This window comes from Empidonax traillii, unplaced genomic scaffold (genome assembly GCF_003031625.1).
Source record: "Empidonax traillii isolate 1590-97213 ecotype Southwest subspecies unplaced genomic scaffold, ASM303162v1 scaffold902:size247835, whole genome shotgun sequence".
Lineage (NCBI taxonomy): Eukaryota > Metazoa > Chordata > Aves > Passeriformes > Tyrannidae > Empidonax > Empidonax traillii.
This window is the reverse complement of record NW_020956095.1, coordinates 99,749-119,004: the sequence shown is the minus strand read 5'-3', so window position 1 is coordinate 119,004 and position 19,256 is coordinate 99,749. Positions and strand designations below refer to the sequence as shown.

At 51.3% G+C, this 19,256-nt stretch overlaps 1 long non-coding RNA gene across 1 annotated transcript in view; it reads left to right on the top strand.

Annotated features, from left to right (window-relative positions):
- The first annotated feature begins 13,686 nt into the window (after positions 1-13,686).
- The window catches only part of LOC114067340, a 7,111-nt gene continuing 1,541 nt past the window's right edge, over positions 13,687-19,256 (top strand). The window contains exons 1-2 of the long non-coding RNA XR_003573378.1: positions 13,687-13,793; positions 18,006-18,008. This is a non-coding gene — a long non-coding RNA (uncharacterized LOC114067340). The remainder of the gene's footprint in view (positions 13,794-18,005; positions 18,009-19,256) is intronic.

Genomic DNA, 19,256 nt, shown 5'->3' with positions numbered 1-19,256 from the left:
CCTCTGGTGCAATCACAGAGCAGAGGCTGCTCCTCACAGCAGCACAGGGGGTGTTTTCCTGCCCTCAGCTGCTGCTGGGAGCTGTTTGTCTCATGCTTCCACAAGCATGAAATCCGAGGTGGCAGCTTAACATGGAACAGCAGGAGAGAACAACCTCCCTCCCCGCCCCCCTCCTTCCCTTCCTCCCTCCATCTCTCTTCTAGGAGGCCTGAAGAGCCATCCCAGTTGTGCCTCTGGTCCTTCTGCTCATGCTGTAGTGCCCCAAGCAGGGGATCTGTACCCAAATTTAAGCCTTGCACCTCTCACTGCATCCCTTTGCCATGGGGTGTCCAAAGCCTGACCTGGGGCCAGTCCAAGGAGATCTGGTCATTCCTGGCTGGAACTCTTTCAGAGCACAGTCAGTGCTTGATTTTCCAAGATGTTGTTTGCCTCAGAGTGCTGAGCTCTTGCTGTTATTTGGCAATAATCGCTTGTTCTGGACAAAAATGGATTTTTCCAAGAAACATCATTGAAATTCTCACCTCTCTGACTCAGGGCACAGCAGCAACATTGTGGGCAGAGGCAGGAGCTGATCCTGCTGCAGTGGCACAGAAGTGGCAGGAAAATAGACCAGGAGTCAAACAGCTCCTGAAAGAAACCCACCCTGAAACCACTAGACTCAAAGATGGGTAGAAAGATGGAATTCCAGTCTCCTGGGAAATGACAATAATTTTATTGGGTTTTTTTTTGTTGTTGTTTGGTTGGTTGCTTTTTTGTTTTTGAGATAAGAGAGGAAATATCACAAGGTTTTGCCGAACAAACACGGAATGTCTTTGGGAAATGCTGAAAGAGAGAATCTCTGAGCTCCAGTCCTGAACAAAGGCTGTGCTCGGGGAAACCCTGGAGCCTCTTGAGGAGGGTGATGTTCCAACCTCAGCTGCTGCTTGGACCAGGGAAAAGCACAAGTTTGGGAAGCAGCAGCCAAAGGACTCAGGGTGGGTTCATTGTGCCTCTGTCCCTGTGATCAGCCCCCAGCCCTGCTGGGTGGGAAGCAGGGGAGGAGCACCCTGCTGCTATTTATATCTCCAGCAGTGGCTGGGTTAAACTGACAGGAGAAATGGCTGGGAAAGCCTCTCTCCTGCTCATCCAGTATTTAGGAACACGGACTGCAGAGCAGCAGCCATTGAGTTGGTCTTCCCCTGCTGTTGGTGGCTTTGCTCACTGGAGAAAACGCATGGAAAGAGGGAGGTCCATGGACACCTCTTGTGTCCCCAGAGCCTTCTCTTCCCCAGGCTGGACAATCCCAGCTCTCTCTGCCTGTTCACACAGGAGACCTGAGAGCCCCTTGCAGGGCCTAAAGGGGCTCCAGGAGAGCTGGAGAGGGACTGGGGACAAGGCATGGAGGGACAGGACACAGGGAATGGCTTCCCAGTGCCAGAGGGCAGGGTTAGATGGGATACTGGGAAGGAATTGTTGGCCGTGAGGGTGGGCAGGCCCTGGCACAGGTTGTCCAGAGAAGCTGTGGCTGCGCCTGGATCCCTGGAAGTGTCCCAAGGCCAGGTTGGAGCAACCCAGGATAGCAGAACATGTCCCTGCCCATGGCAGGGGTGGGACTGGATGGGTTTTAAGGTCCCTTCCAACCCAAAGCATTCCATGATTCCATGATCATTTCATCTCTCCCCTTTGGGGAAGTTGGTCCTGTCTGTTGGAGCCCTAAAATTCCCCAGTGTCTCCTGCAGATCCTCCCTCTGCCCTCAGCATTAGAAACCAGAGCAGTCTCCAACACACAGGAGAGACCTGGAATATTTAGAGGCAGTGATTTCCCACGTGAAGTTTGGGGAGATGGATGCTGCTGATGGTTGTCTGCTCTGCAGGAGCACCTGAGGTGACAGGAGACTCCGGTGATAAGGAGAGTTTAATGGGAGGAATTAAATCTCTCCTGATAAAGTCTTCAGTCCTGGCAGTGCTTTGTGTCCTTCCCGTGCTGTGGCTTTGCCCAAGGCCTCTTGGTGGTGAGACCTTTGGCTGTTTGAGGCCAAATTCTTGTGCCCTGGGTGGTGGGATGGACCAGGCTGCCCCAGTGCTGCCCCAGCCTCCAGACCCCCCCCAGCAGAGATACCTCCTCTCCAGGTATCCCCCCTGCCCAGCCCTGCTCCCCCAGGGGCCTGTTTGCCAAAGGAGGGAGTCTGTAGTTCCAAGATCATCCCCATCCATCCTCCTGAGGTTTGTCCCCACCCTGATCAGTTTTTTCTCTGTCTGGGTCACTCGTGCAGAAAAAATCCAACCTTTCTTCTCCTAAAAATCCCCTCTGTGTTTTCTTCCCTCCTGCCCAAAGGATTCTCCGTGGGGCTTCTCTTTTATTCCTGCCTCCACCATCTGCTCAATCCCTTTGCCATCCCATCTTCCTGCCAGAGAAGCCGAACACAGATCCAGGCTCTTGGCTCCAAACCTCTCCCTGGCACACTCAGGGTTCTCTGAGAACAGTCTTTGTTCAGAGATTCTTTCAGCATTTCCCAAAGACATTCCATGTTTGTTCAGCAAAATGTTGTGATGTTTCCTCTCTTATCTCAAAAAAAACCCAACCCAATGAAATTATCCCAGGAGACTGAAATTCCATCTTTCTACACATCTTTGAGTCTGGTGGTTTCAGGGTGGGTTTCTTTCCGGAGCCATTTGACTCCAGGTGTCTCTCCAACTCTGCCAAGCAGATAGTTCTTCATCACTTTTCCCAGCTTTTTGGTTTCTGTGGATGATGGGATGAGCTGCCACCTTGGGAGGTTCTCCTTGAGGCCTGAATTCATTTATGGGATCTCCTCCCTTTCACATCTGTGCACAGATGGAGACCAAAGAAAAAGGAGCAACCCCAGGCTTGTGTCAAAATGAGTGAAAACAGAAATCAGAGGAACAAACAAGAATAAATCCTGCTATTCTTAATAAATAAATAGGAATAAAATCCAGTATAAGTTTAAATGACTGAAAGCAAACACTTTGTGTAGGTCTGAATTCTCAGTGGGATCTCTTTAGGAATCTCTGAAATTCCTTCATCTCTGGGAACCAGTATTGTCCCTCACTCTCCAGTAAACACTGGGCTTGAGGCAACGCATTCTGCTCATGAAACTTCAAGTGAAATTTTCATTTGTCTTGAAAACAGAATTCCAGATAATATTACTGGTATTTTACAGTGTCCCTTTAAGGCATTCCAGGAAAGATTTTGAAGCTTTATGAACTCACCACTGCCTGGAATTAGGAACTTCTCCCCGAACTAAAAAGAAGGAAGTATCAGTAGAAACAGCAGGTGAACGACATTGTCTTCACTTCCAGTGATTCACAAAGTAAATATTGGTTGAGGTGAAGCCATGGCCAATATTTACTTGTAAGAACAATCACTTTGGGTTTGGCAAATAAGACATTGCTCCACATGTGGTTTGTGACCTGCTTCCTTCCCAGCACATCCTGTCCTGGCTGCAGGTCTGGCACGAGAACCAGCAGGCAGATGTGGGAGAGGTGTTCCAGATCACCAAATCCATCTCAGGCTGGAATCCTGGAGAGCTTTTCCCACCACCTATTTAATTTCTCTTCGGAACAGTTGCACCCTGGCTGGGGGGAGATGGATCCATAAACCATGTCCTGAATCCGAGGTGCTGGTGGCCAGCAGAGCTGGTTTGGTGGCCCTCCTCATGTCTCCAGTGGTCCAGCTGCTGCTTCAGTGGATCAAGGGCCACCACCAGCTCGCACCAGGATGCAGAGAGCCCTGGAACTCCTCCAGAGCTGTGTGGATGTGGTAGAGGGGGATATGGCACTTGTGGCCTTGGTAGTGCTGGGGGAATGGTTGGACTTTATGATCTCAGAGGGCTTTTCCAACCTAAACAATTCCATGATTCTGTGGTGAGCAAATGTTCTCCTGGCTCATCAGAGGGATGGTCAGTCCAAACATCTCAGACTGTTTTCTTTCTGCATCTCTTCCTCGGTAGCACCTTCAAAGAACAGTGTTTGAAAATTCAGGACAAGAAGTGCCAAGGCAGGGAATGTGCAGGGGAGATAAGGCCCCAATTCCATGTGACTCCAATAATCCCCTGCCTGGAAAATCCACTCAGTGACCCCAGAGGTGTTGGAGTCCAAATGTGCAGTTGGCACAGGAGAGTTTCCTGCAAGGATCAAGCTGTGGTGCCCAGGACACCCATTTCAGCACAGCTTCTGGCCATGAGAAGGTTTTGGGGTGGGTCATGTCCAGGGCAGCTGCTGATATCTGGAAAAAGAGGGACTGAGAGCTCTGGGCTGGGCTTTGGGAATGTTCCTCCCCAGCAGAAAGGTTGAAGGGATGACCAGCACACCACTGAGCTGATGAGCAGACTCTTCAAGCTCCTTTCCATGATTCTACGATAAACTCCAAAAGTTCACCAGGGGAACAAAGGAGACATCAAGTCCTTCAGGGAAAATCCAGGAGATGTGCTTGGAGAGCTGGCAGAGGGGTGGGAGTGTTTGCCAGCTCCCAGGAGCTTCTGGAGAAGTTCATCCTTGGGGTTGAGGAGCACCTCCAGCTCCAAAGCTGCTCCCCCAAGAAGCTCCTCATGTTTCTGAGCTTCCTGACACCAACGTGACTTGCAGGGTCACATTTGGCACTTCAGGTTGTGCTGCTGTAAAACAGGACAAAGTCCAAGGTGAAATCAGGAGAGAAGGAGAACAGGAGTGTTCTGGTCAACTCCATAACACCACATGGCCTCCTCCTGGTAACACCAAGGGGTTTGTTTCAGTAACTGTATTTGATATTAAATTGGGAGGAGCTGTTGACTCCTTGAAGGCAGAAAAGCCCTGCAGGGAGACCTGGACAAATTACGGAGATGGGGGAACAAACTGAGGGAGACCATCGGGGTCTGCAGCTTCCTCAGGAGGGGCAGCTCCAACCTCTGCTCTGTGAGCAGGGACAGCCCCCAGGGAATGGCTGGAGCTGTGTCAGGGCAGGCTCAGGGTAGATCTCAGGGAAAGGTTCTTCCCCCAGAGGGTGGTTGGCACTGAACAGGCTCCCCAGGGCAGTGGGCACAGCCCCAAGGCTGCCAGAGCTGCAGGAGGGTTTGGACAACGCTCTGAGGGATGGGGGAGATTGTTGGGGTGTCTGTGCAGGGCCTGGGGTTGGACTCGATGATCCTCATGGATCTCTCCCAACTTGGGATATATTCTATAACTCTAAATTCTGTATTCTATAATCTATAATTCTATATTCTATATTCTCTATATTCCATAGTGTATTTTCTAAACAAAGGTGCTCCCCTTGAGGAAGGTGAGCCATGGTAAAAGCTGAGTTATACATCACTGAGCATGTTAACATTGCATTAATCTGTATCAGAGAATCACACAATCCCAGAATGATTTGATTAAGGAGAATGCAGGAAGTATGACTGGCTGCATTATTTTTCCTGCTTCAGCTGGACAAAACCCCCCCTGATTTCAGTCATGAAAATGCCTTTTTTCTTTATGAAAGATGTGAAGAACTTCCAAGAAAAAACAAACTCCTGGTGATGCTTCCAGTGAAGGATTCAGGTGTGCAGCTGTTGGAGGGTTGGAATCACCCACTTGATCCCAAACCTCATGGAGCAGCCAAAGCAGGGCTGGTCCCCTCAGGAAGAGGAGCCAAGGTGGGTCACACAGCCAGGAGGGCAGGGGACCTTAAAGCCCATCCAGTGCTACCCCTGCCATGGGCAGGGACATCTTCCACTGGCCCAGGTTGCTCCAACCTGGCCTTGGACAATTCCAGGGATCCAGGGGCAGCCACAGCTTCTCTGGGCACCCTGTGCCAGGGCCTGCCCACCCTCACAGCCAGGAATTCCTTCCCAATATCCCACCTATCCCTGCCCTCTGGCAGTTTGGAACTGTTCCCTCTTTTCCTGTCCCTTTGTCCTTTGTCCAAAGTCCCTCTCCAGCTCCCATATTTAACACATATATGTTACTACCCAGCCAGCTAATATTAAACTCCACGTTTCTCTGCAACAGAAATCTTCAAGTAAATGAAATAAGACAATAAGGTCCAAGCAAACTGTGTTGATTTTACATGTTGACCCCAGCCCTCCCCACTGGGGGTGTGACAAGCCTTGCTTTGATTTCTGTCTCTCCCAGTGGATTCCTGTGAGATGTTTGAGGGGTTTTTTTGTGCCTTCCTCCCTCTCTGGTGGAAAATCCTTCTGCTGAAAACTTCTTGGCAAGTTTTCCTGACTTGCTCAATAAATGCTTTCTCATGTTCCAAGGCAGCATTATTTAATTACGCTGCAGCCCCAGCGTGTGGCTGCTCCTGCATTTTAAATGCCAAGTGGGTCCCACTGCATCTCCTTGTTTGGTTTGGTTTTTTTTTTTTTTTTCTGTAGATGACATAGAATTGCTGTGGGATTGCAGTGCATTAGCCAGGATGACAATGGATATAACCAGGAGCTGGGATCTCTGTCGATCCTCGGTGACTTTCCCACCACCCACGATGTGCCCCCACCATGGCTTGGCTGAGCTCACTTTGCCCTGCAGGTATTTTTCCTGCAGAGGTTAGGAAGGAAACTCCTGAGGATCTGGCACAAGCAATATCCTCCTGGGATCCTTTGGGATGAGGCTCCAAGGCTGAGCACAGGCAGTGCCTGCGTGTAGCACCAGTTCTGTGGGGAAATGGGGAGGGAGGAGAGCAGGAATTCCAGCTGGAATGAGGAATAAGCACAGCCCCTCTGAAACAGATAGAAGCGTTGGCCTTGGCCTGGTGAAGAGACTCCTGGGAGATCCAAGCTGTTTATCCCTAATAAAAAACCATGGAAAAGGCACTAAACAAGAAGCTTAATTTCCCTGAAGTGCCTGGAACTGATGGGGGTTTGTTATATTGCTCATAATAAGTTTTCCTTAGGCAGGCAAAGTCCCATGGGGTTTTCTGGGTGTTAATAAAATAGGAACTAAGTGATTTAGTCCCTTTTATGCAGAAGACAATCTCTCTCTTTCCTCTCTGCTTATGAGGCCCATCCATCATTCCCGAAGTCCGCCCCTGAATGGGATCCCATTCCTGCTGTCAGGTGGTGTCAAAAACTTAGGGGACTACAGGTGTGGGAAGGGAAAGAAACTTCTGTTCCCTCCCACCTCCAATCTGGCCAACCCCAGGGTCCCCACTGAGCTCTCCTGCCCCTCCAGCCCTGCCTCAGCATCCTCAGCCTGCCCTGTCAGCCACCAGTGGGTCCCAGCTGGGATTTACCTTTTAATCCAAGATTCTTCTCTGATTTATACTTTCCAGAGAGTTCATTGATTCTGATCTTAATCTACCAGTATTTGGAAAAAACAGACATAAATCATATTAATTGTAGAAGAGGAAAAAAAGGAGTTTATTTGACATCATTCAGGCTGCAGAATGCCTCTGGGAGAACATTGGGATCGTTAGATCAATTAAATCACCGGATGTGTTAAACCAGAGCAGGTTTTCCTCCTTGCTGGCTGCACAACAGACCGTTTTAATCAGATACTCTTTTTTTTTTGAAATTAAAAAAAAGCGGTTTCAAGTTTTCTGGGTGATAAACATTTCAGTCAGTCTCTCTTCATACAGCCCTGCGGGGCTTGTGGCTTGGGTGGCATCACAGAGAAGGGGACAGCACAGAATCATGGAATGGTTTGGATGGGGAACACCCCAGAGATGATCCAGATGGAGATGCTGAGTAGAACTGGAAGATCATGGAATGGTTTGGGTTGGAAAGAATCTTAAAGCCCATCTCATTCCACCCCTGCTATGGGCAGGGACACCTTCCACTAGCCCAGGTTGCTCCAACCTGGCCTTGGACGCTTCCAGGAATGGGGCAGCCACAGCTTCCCTTGGAAATCCATCCCAGCCCCTCACCACCCTCACAGCCAGGAATTCCTTCCCAATATCCCATCCATCCCTGCCCTCTGGCAGTGGGAAGCCATTCCCTGTGTCCTGTCCCTCCATCCCTTGTCCCCAGTCCCTCTCCAGCTCTTCTGGAGCCCCTTTAGGCCCTGCAAGGGGCTCTCAGGTCTCTCTGGATCCTTCTCTTCTCTAGGGAAACTCCCCAGCTGTCCCAGCCTGGCTCCAGAGCAGAGGAGAACCTGAACAACCCCAATGCTTCCTTGTGACTCTCTGTCTCCCCAACCCCCTTCCCTGCTGCCTGGGGTGGGGCAGGGAAAAGCCCAGGCAGGTCTGCCAGGGAAGAGCCCCCTTGAGGGGGAATGGGAGGGTGATAAAATCCCTGAGTCCCAGCTTCAACTTTTTCTTTAAATGGACTGATTTTCCTGCTGGCATCAGGAGCTTCCTGATGCCTGAGGAAAGGCAGAGTGAGCTCCCAAGCAGCCCCACAAGGAGGATCTCCGGGCAAGATAAGAACACAGGAATTTGGCTCAGATGAAGAACCTCCAACCTTTAGAAACGGAAATATTTATACAGGGAAGTGATTCTGGAACCCCAGTTATTCCAGTTATTTCTGCCTTTTCCATCCATGCATGTGCCTTTGTTTCTCCTCTCTGGATGAGCTCCTAGCTTTTCTGCCAGTTTAAAATAAAAATATAATCCATTTACAACCCTCCTTCCAGGCCATTAAGCCTCATCTGAGAAAGGCTATTATCTGTGCTTGGCTGGCAGGGGAGCCAGAGCCGCGGCACGGTTTAACTCCTGCGTGGCTGAGCAGGAGCATTCCACTTCCCAGGATGTCTGGAAAAGCTGGAACATGCCAGGCTTTGCTGCCTTTCTAAGCTGTGAGACCTCAGGGACCTCTTCTGCCTTTGTCCCGTTGTTGCCATGAGCTGAGGGGCTGCAATATTTTCCCTGTTTGTGAGGAAGTTTTGCCCCTAAATGTCCAAAAAAAGAAGAGAAATGGAGTTTCATTGCACAGGGCTCAGAAAATCAGGGTTCCTGAAGGGAGCAGAGGACCCAGACCATGGTGGCTGGGGGGGGTCTTACCCTACAAATTGGGATGCCCAGCTGGGTGTTTGGATCTGCTCCTGCCCCGTGTGGTTTGGGACAAGGAGCAGAACCCCCAAGCTTCACTCTGGAGGTGGCAAATCCCGCGTCTCACCCCCTGTCCCTGTGTCCCCCTGCTCAGAGGGTGCTTTGGGGAAGGGCTGTTCCCTGGGCAGAAACATCTCACCACTGAGAATCCAGTGTTACTCTTCCATGGGAATAAAACTGTCGGATTGGGAAGAAAAGTCCAAATTGTGCATTATCCTGTGGATGAAAATCCCACCGAGTACAAACACTACGTAGCGAGGTGAGGCAACCACTGCTTTCACCTTGTGCCTGTGAAATACCTCAGTTCCTCAGGCTCAGCACAAGTGGAAAGAGCCTGGAGCTACTGGGACATTCTGGAATCCATGGGTGGTGCCAGAAGAAACCAGCTGAGGCCATGCTTGGAAAGTAGAACTTTCCTGGAGGGCTGTGGGTTGGAAGGGTTGGTTTTTTTCCCACAAGCACATCCCAACCTGCCTGGAGGGAAATGACACTGAGCTCTTTGTTGTTCTCTTTGCTGGACAATCCCTGGTCATTATTATTTGGGCCAGCCTTCCCTAGGTTTTAAATTATTCTGTCTCAAGTAGCTGATGGCATTTGCTGCATGTTCCTGGTAATTAATTGGTATTTAATGAATTAAGGGATAATGGCATTCAATTAGGGGATGCTTGTGGAACACTGTCACTGGGTAATTAATGGCTTCCTGCTGCTCAAGAAAAGCTGAGGTATTTGTGGAAAATAAATCGAGGGGAGAAGCTGAAGGTGTTTATTCCCTCGTGTCCTGGTGATCTCTGACTCTCCTGGGCCAGCACCAAGACCAAGTTCACAGCAAGAAGTCCTTGCAGCAGCCAGGCCCTGCTCCCACACCTTCAGAAGAATCTCTGGCAAGGAGGAAAATGCCCAAGCCTGATGTGTCCAGCTTCCCACAGTGGGTCAGAGGCAAAAACAAGACCTGATTTCCAAACCCTGTGCTCAGGGTGACTCAGGCTCTGCCCCTCCCACATCTGCACCTGAAATTGCTCTCACTGATGTCAAGGATCAAAGAGTCTGGGAGGAAATTGTGTCCTATTGACTTCGAGGACAGAAATATGAATTTCCTGGGACATGAAGATAAATGACAATAAATTCCCAGACTCAAACTGAACAGAGCCTTGTTTTGAGCAAAGAAGGGCAAATATTGAAGGATAAACAGGAATGAGTCACTTTGCCAGCTGTTCCTGGCTGTGGAAACCCTCTGTGATGTGGAATGAGCCCTGTGTGTGATGGGTATAAATATTTCAGGCACCTCTGGCAGGACTGGGTGGGGGGGGTTGAACTCCTCCAGCCCAAGGAGGGGTTCCTGCTGCTCCTGAAGAGCATAGGACCATCCAAGGAGGATGACAAACTACTCCACAACTCCTGTCCAAGTGCTGTGTTGGCCAATGCCCAGTTTGAGTTGTTCACTTGCCTTTTGAGTGCAGAACTCAGATGGGAAAGTTCTTTTGAGCTTTATTGTTTGCCACCAGAGCAGTGCCCTCAGGCATGGTGGGTACCACCAAGGAGCTCCAGAAAGGATTCAGGAGGACATCCAAGGCCTTCTGCCTGAAACAAACCTCCTGTTCCTTCCCCCAAAACCATCCTGCCCCTGCAGAAGTGCCCCTTGGAGGCTGATCCAGGCAGGGAGGGCCTGGCTGGAACGTGTCCTTGAGTGAGAGGAGCTGTGATCCCCTGATCCCCATGACACGAGCCTTGAGGGAAGCAGGCTGAGCCAGGGCTCCTGCAGTTGCCAGGTCAGCTGTGGTGCTGTTTGCCAGATGTTTTTGGCACCAGCAATGTCTTCTGCAGCTCTTCCTACTGAAGTGCCTCCACTGCAGCCGTGGACAGACTCCAGATCTGAGGCCTCTGGCTTGTCCCCTCTCGTGACACTTCTACTCTGATAAGCTCCATGTCTCCTGGGAATTGAAGGTCCTAGGCAAGGGTGACATGGTTCCTCCGTCTTTCCAGAGCCTTTTGCTGGCAGCCAGCTCTGCCCTGGTGTTATCTCCCACTGCTCTGGCTCTCCATGTTCCTGTAAACACTTCACTGGCCTGGCTGCATATAAAAGGAAGAATAATGTAGATTTGGTCTCCCCCTCCACTCCCAAGGGGTTAAACAATCGAGGGAGACTGGGTGTCCAAACCACTTGTACAGTTTGGAAGAGCCAAGTTCAAAACCATCTGCGCCAAAGCCGTGAAGAGACTGGAATTTGTTTTCACGCCGACTATATTTTATTGTTTAAACGCTGGGAAAATTCACTCTCAGAAATGTGCTGAATGGCAGCTCTGGCCCTGGACCTCCTTTCTTTTCCTCCACCCCTCCAGCTATGCCTATGCCCCTGGGGATGTGGTGCATCCCTCCCATGGTGGGTACAGGCTTGTGACCCTTTCCACGGCTGGATGGGCTCCATGAGCAACCCACACTCCTCATTTTGAGAGCGTTTGGACAACCTCTGCCACCTGCTCTCCAGGGGACAGTGGTGGAGACACTCAGCACAGCAGGGGACATCCTCCCCTGGGCACTCAGAGCTGGTATTTCTTCAGCAGCTCACTCTGCCACTGCCTCTTCTTGTTGGGGAAGGCGACAGGGATCTTGATCTTTCGGAATTCCTCGATGCACTTGCCCAGCTCGGACTCCAGGGCCCTCCTCTCCTCGCTGAGCACTGGGAGAGCAGCAGGACTGACCTCCACCCCGTTCTCCTTCACCACCACCTGCTCGCTGTTCTGCCTCTGCCCCGCCTGCTTCACCTCCTCCAGCTTCTTCAGCGACTTGGAGAATTCCAGGGTGTTGGGGCGTGCTGGGCACTCCTCGGGGGCACGGGCTGGGCACTCCTGGGGGGCACGGGCTGGGCACTCCTCGGGGGCTTCTGGCCACGGCAAGGAGTTGGTGGGGCTGGGGTTTGTCTCCTCTGCCTGAGTGTCTGTGCCCGAGAGGGTCTGGGCTGTGGCTGGGGGCAGGATGGGTTCCTCGTGGCTGGAGGTTGCAGCAGCATTCCCACCGCTGGAATCAGCTGGCTCCTGCCTGGTCTCGGGCCTTGGCTGCGGCTCCTCTGGGTCACTGTGGGCTGGGGAAGGAAAGCAGAGAGGTGTGTGAGGAGCTGGAGCTGCACAGCCCTGGGGACAGGTTGGGACACAGGCAGGGGACAGTTACAGCTGCGTCCCTGTGGGATGCCATCCGGGTAGACCAAACCAAGCCACCATGGTGAACCCAACCCCAAACCTCGCCCTGGGGGAGCTCAGGTGCTCCTGCAAAGGGTCTGGGCTGTCTGGGCTCCATGGGTTGGGCTGCAGCACAGGAACAGCCCCAGCCAGAAAGCTGGGATGTGACGGGAGGCTCTGGAGCTCCATGGGAGTCCGAGGAGTCTGGCTGTGCTCAGCAGGGCAGGAAAGCTTTCCCAGCACACAGGGGCACAACACAAACCTTCTCCACACTGCCTCCTCAGTGTGGAGAGGACACTCGGTCCCCAGGTCCTGACCCCAGGAGTATCTCTTCCTTAAACTGAAATTCCCTTTGCAGAAAACCTGTGGGACATGGATGATCCCAGCCCACCTCCAAAAGGTGGAGGACAAAGCTGCTCCCAGTGGGACAAGTGTGTTGGAGCCAGGCTGAGCCCCTGCCCCCCAAACCGGGCTTTGGGCGAGTTCAAGCTCCACTGCAGGACCTGAGCTCCAGGGATGGTGTGGGAGAGGATGGGGATGGATAGGAGGAGAGAAGGGTCTCCAAGAGAGCCTTCCCACACATCCTTCCCCATTCCTGATGCCATCAGGACTTGCCATCACCTCTGGTGCTGTCACACCAACAGCGATGGCCACAAGGGAACACCCGGGGATGCTGAGGGAGCTGAGATGGGCTCTGGAGGTGCCTTGGACATGTGGTAGGCTCGGTGGTGGGACAGCAGAGATGTCCTCAGGATCTGATCCCATGGGGGGGTTCAGGTCTGGGAGAGATCCCACTCTACATCTGGCAGAGACATTCTCCAAATGTGGCTGTTTCACCAGTGACTTGTCTTGAAAGTTGGGGTGGTTTTTTTGTTTTGTTTTGCATTGTTTCAGTTTATTTTCTCCTGAAGTTCCTATTTTTCTAAATATCTCTGGCAGAAACACGGCCCTTCCTGCTCTTTGAAAGCCTTGGGACAAGGGGTGTTCCTTGTTATTGTTCCCATGTGTGGGGCTGTTTTTATGGTGGGATCAGACACATCAGGATTTTGTTCCCTCTTGAGAACCAGAGATGTTTTGTTGGGCAGCCTGGCACTGGTTTTCATGGCATCCTCTCAAAGCACAGCAGACCAGCTGCTGTACAGCTGTTGTACAGCTTTAACTCTGCCCCCTGAGGTGGATCTCCAGAGCTCTGGGGCCCAACAGCAGAAGGATGTGGAGATGCTGGAGAGAGTCCCGAGGAGGCCCCAGAGCTGCTCCCAGGGCTGGAGCCCCTCTGCTCTGGAGCCAGGCTGGGACAACTGGGGGGGTTCCCCTGGAGAAGAGAAGGATCCAGGGAGACCTGAGAGCCCCTGGCAGGGCCTAAAGGGACTCCAGGAGAGCTGGAGAGGGACTGGGGACAAGGGATGGAGGGACAGGACACAGGGAATGGCTTCCCACTGCCAGAGGGCAGGGATGGATGGGATATTGGGAAGGAATTGTTGGCTGTGAGGGTGGGCAGGCCCTGGCACAGGTTCGGCAGAGAAGCTGTGGCTGCCCCATCCCTGGAAGTGTCCAAGGCCAGGTTGGACGGGGCTTGGAGCAACCTGGGCTGGTGGAAGGTGTCCCTGCCCGTGGCAGGGAGTGGAACTGGATGGGCTTTAAGGTCCCTTTCAGCCCAAATAATTTTGGGATTCTCTGACTCTGTTTACCCATTGTCTGCCTTTCAGTTTCCCACCCTCCACTATTCCCACCTCAGGAATTCAGGAATATTCCTTTGTCCTTGCATTCCAAATGCTCTGGCTGGCACAGAGGGTGACAGTGCAGTTGGGGGGGGGGGGGGGTATGGGAAGCAATTCCCACCAGGGCATGAATTACCCTCACCCTTCCTCTCCCCACACCCCAGTGTAGTTTTCCATGTAGGACTTTAGACAAGGAGCACTCAGGGACCCCTGGACCCGTGAGTAGCTAAAATTTAGCAATGTGAGTGTATCACCCACTGATGCAACATCTGCCCTGCCCAGATGTCTTTGCCATTAAGCCATGAGAGCAATCCAAAGGGAAGCCCTGAACAAAAATATGGATCCATTATATAAAGCAGTGGAGTCTGGGACAGGCTGTGCCGTGAAACCTCCCCTTGCTTCTCCTGTGGGAGTTTTCCATCTCTCTTTTCTCTCCTGTTTTTTTTTTTTTTTTTTCTCTCCTTTCCTTATCCCCTAAGACACTTTTCCACCAGCTGAGTTTGGACTCAGGGTGGCCCCCACCCCATGGAAAGCCACATTTCTAAAAATCAAAGACCTTGGAAACCAAATGTCTAAACAAATTTAGACATCTGGTAGCAGAGATATAAAACAGCTCTAAGTTATTTCTATTTGAAATTCCTTATCCCACACTTTAACCCTCACACAGAAGGAGAAAATGTCAAGGGGAATTTTCTTTTTCCTTGAAAACTTTTGTGAGGACAGAGTTGGATTTTTTCCCCCTCTTTCTTCCTCTTTTTTTTTTTTCCCTTTTTTTTCTTCTTCATTTTGAGATTTACTGAGCAGCTCCAGCACTGAAATTACTAGAAGTGGAAAGTGGAAATGTCATCCATCGGAGAGGACAGACCTTGAAGGCTGGATTTGCTTTGGCAAATATTTCCAGGAAGTTACAGAGATGTCTCCTTGCCCCACATTCTTTGAGTGATGGGATGAAGTCTGCAAGTCCTCAGACTGCTTTAATCACCTTATCTGTGAACCTCACTGCTGTGGTTGTGCTCTGAGGAGCTGAGCACAGGGAGCATAAGCTGATGCTCCCAAATTCCCATGAGGAATTAGCTGCAGAATGAATTCAAATCTCCTCAGTTCTTCTCAAGCATCTCAGCTCCCAGACCAGCTGGTTGTAGATAGTATTTATTTTCTAATGCTTCCCACACATTTTATATCACATTATTCCCATATGAGGCACAGGGAAGGGAAAGAAATTGTTAAGGTCACCGAGCTGGGCACAATCCCAAATTTCTTGGGTGTGGCTACTGCAGATTCCTCATACTTGATGACCTTGATGCCCTCTGGGAGGTCTGGAAAAGCTGGGTGGAAACTACAAACCTGCAGCTCCCCACTGCTGCAATCCCTCTGCTCTTAATCACAGAACCTTAGAATGGTTTGGGTGGGGAGAGACCTTAAAGCTCATCCAGTCCCACCCCCTGCCATGGGCAGGAACACCTTCCACTAGCCCAGGTTGCTCCAACCTGCCTTGGACACTTGGACTCTTAGATCTCTTTGCTTTGGAGGGGCAGAGCAGGTGATGTCCAGGCCATTCCCACAGTCCTGTGTCAGCACAGCTTGGTCCACATTTTCTAATTCTCCTAATTTAGCATGATGAGGTAATTTAGAGCATCTTGAGGCAGCCAAGGGACTTTGAATAAAGAAGAGAGTGAGTTTTAACGACCTGTCTTTGGAAATACTCATTAATTGCCCATAAAAATTTCCTTCCCTTTGTTCTGTCTCACTCCCCAATGGACGTGTCACCTCAGCCTGCCCTGCCTGGTGCTCACACTCAGCTCTGGAAATGGTCAGTGAGAAATCCAGACCTCAGCAGGTTTTTATTTCCCCCCAGATGGTCCTGGAACACGTGGTTCCTCCTGGCCAAACATCCTGGCCAAGGATCCCAGCCCTGGAATTCACCTGCAGGGGCACACGTGTTCCCAAAACACTGAAAGAGAGCCAAAACCAACAGGGATTTGTGGAAGTTTTGCTGAGGAAAGCTGGTTCCAACTTGGAATTTGCAGAATTCAACAGCCAGGTGTCGAGGGGCAGATGCTCATCTTGGCCACTCTTCTGCATTGTCCACCAGGAGATATCCCAGGACTTGGGAAAGTTGGACCCAGGAATCTGTGCTGGATGATAGCTGGGAGATGGAGTTTTCCTGACCCCAGCTGAGGGCTGGGATGTGCTGCTGGGACAGGGGTGTGTTCTTCTTCAGTGTGTCAGTGATTGCAGGAGTGTGGAGGTCACTTGGCCTAGAACTGCACCTGGACCAACCCCAAACTTGGGGCAGTCCAGATTTTCCAGGTTATTTTCTTGGCATCTATCTTAGAAATCCACAGAATGGCTTGGGTTGGAAGCTTCTCTGGGCAACCTGTGCCAAGGCTTCACCACCCTCACAGCCAACAACTCCTTCCCAATATCCCATCTCTCCCTGCCCTCTGGCAGTGGGGAGCCATTCCCTGTGTCCTGTCCCTCCATCCCTTGTCCCCAGTCCCTCTCCAGCTCTCCTGGAGCCCCTTTAGGCCCTGCAAGGGGCTCTCAGGTCTCCCTGGATCCTTCTCTTCTCCAGGGGAACCCCCCCAGTTGTCCCAGCCTGGTTCCAGAGCAGAGGGGCTCCAACCCTTGCAGCAGCTCTGGGGCCTTCTTTTTTTGTATCTTTGAACAAATATCCTCATTTTATCTCAGGTTTATATTCCCTCACATTTTCAGATCTGTGGGGCCAGCCCTGTCTGGCAATAAGGGGGTTCAGCCCCTCAGATGATCCGAGAACACCTCCCAGTCCTCTGAGCACCCCTCTCAGCTGCTGACCTGGGAAGAGGGATCTGTCACTTAGACTGATTTTTTTCATCCTTCTTTTCTTAGACTTTGCTTCCTCTGTGACACTTTTGTCTGTTCTGGAGCAGCAATTAAAGTGCAGCAGGGACACTTCCTCCACAGCCCCGTGGTGCTGATGGAATCCTGCTGGGAGCAATTAACGGGATCCTGCACACTCTGTCCCAGCCCCTCACAGCTCTTTGCACAGTGGTTTGTTTTTCCAGAGTGGTTGGCAGGGAGATGAACCCTCCATGTGGCAGAAGCGCAGGGCCTGGGCTTCAGTCTGTGTCCAGCTGAAGGGGGCTGGGATGGTCCTGACATGGACAGGGGAAGAGCAGCTCATTCCTGGGCTGCTTCCCCAGCCATGTGTGGGATCTGCACCTCAAACTGCATCAGCCCCTTTCCCACTGCAGAGACCCATATTTTCCCCAATTAACCAGAGAGGGATTTTTTATGAGGCCTTGGAGTGACAGGACAAGGGGAAATGTCTCCAAATTGACAGAGGGCAGGTTTAGATTAGATTTGAAGAAGAAATTCCTCCCTGGGAGGGTGGGCAGGCCTTGGCACAGGTTGCCCAGAGAAGCTGTGGCTGCCCCATCCCTGGAAGTGTCCAAGGCCAGGTTGGACGGGGCTTGGAGCAACCTGGGCTGGTGGAAGGTGTCCCTGCCCATGGCAGGGGGTGGAACTGGATGGGCTTTAAGGTCTCTTCCCATCCCATACTGGGATTCTGTGATTCTTAGAAGAGGTGATGTTGTGACCTCCATGCCCACAGGAGGTAAAAAGGGTGATGTTTGGGAGCACATCTCCATCAGTTATCCATAAACTGTCCAGCCTGGCCTTGGACTCTTCCAGGGATGGGGCAGCCATGGTTTCCTTGGGCACCCTGTGCTCCTGTTATAATGTTTGTCTTGCAGGATCATGGTCTCTGTGCAGGCAATGGGATTGCAGGGGACAAAATTCCCTCGAGATCCTTGATCTAAATGAAATCAGTGTTTGCTGAGTGCTCTGAATAAACACTCACTGCAGGAATGGCTGGAATGTGGAAATGCCTCCACCCTGGAAATGGGACTGCATTGCCTCATCCCTGGAAGCCTCCAAGGCCAGGTTGGGCAGGGTTTGGAGCAGCCTGGGCTGGTGGAAGGTGTCCCTGCCCGTGGCAGGGTGTGGGACTGGGTGACCTTTAATTGTCTCTTCCAACCCAAACCATGGTGGGATTCTATTCCAGTACTCCTGCAGGGCAGAAATGCAGCTCTGCAGGAGGAATGCTGTGTAATCCGGATCTTTTTAGCATTTAAACCAGGTTGTCGGGTCAGGAATGACAGATTCCTTTGACAGATTCCAGCCACCTTTTGTCAGACGGTGACTCCAGTGAGCACCGGGGGCTGCTGGAGAAGGAACAAACAGGCAAAGGCTGTTCCTGCAGTGAATTCCTGGCCAAGCCCCTGCTGGGATCTCCCTCAGCTCTCGGCTCTCTCTGAACCCCTCAGCACACACGCTCTCCATCAGTGGGGGGGAATTGCTGCTCACAGGTCATCCCTGACTCCTCTAATCCCAAATTTTCTCCTTATTTCCTGCTCTCTGCGGTGCTGGCAGAGCTGTCAGAGCTGAGGGAGGGGAGCAGGGGATGTCCCTTTGCTCCTTGACTGCCTTTGCTGCCATCCAAACCCATCCTTGGAAGCTGTTGTTGTTTCCCAAACAATTTTTTTGGTGCTGCTTTTTGGGGCTACGAATTCTGCTGGCGTTTCTAGACTGTGAGTCCTGCTCAGTGGGGAGCTGTGCTGTCCAAAGATTCTTTCCCTCTTTTTTTTAATGCATATATATGATATAGATATTATATATATTTTCTTTCTCTCTTATTTTATACATATATATTATAGATATTTAGATATATCTCCTTCCCCTCTTTTTTATTCATATATATAATACATATTATATTAATTCCCTCTTATTTTTATACAAGTATTTTATATAGTATACAGATTATATATATTTAAATATATAAATATAAATGGTATATTAAAATAAAATAAAAATATAAAGATATAAAGATATACATCTATATATCTATATAAACAGTGACTGTTTGCTGTCACTGTTAATTTAACATCTGCACTAATCTGCTCCAGCTCCGGCACTCCCAGGGAAGTGAAAAGAAGAGCAACAGTTTCCCCTTCCAAGGGTCTCCCAACTCTCTCTGCCTCCTCTGGCATGACCAGGCAGAAGTGTTGCTTTTTCCCAAGGCTGGGATGCTCCAGCTCCGTGCAAACCCCTTGCGGAGGGTCGGGATGGGTGGAATGTTCTGGAGGGGAATGAGCTGCCTCCTGCAGGGCAGCGAGGGGGGAGCGCGGGGGGACCTGGCGTGACTGCTGCATTCGCTGTGCTTCGGGAGGGCAGCGATCCAGCGCCGCGCCAGGACCGGGAATTACACCAGCTCCGGAGGCGAGGGGTCAGACTGCGGTGACCGGCAGAGCCCTCAGGCGTCCTGAGCCGCTGGAAGCGGAGCCCAGCGGGGCCGTCGGGCTTTGCATCAGCAGAACATCTGGCTGGGACGGACATTCCCGTCCCACGTGGAGCAAAAGCAGCTTTTGCCGAGCACTCCTGGGCAAG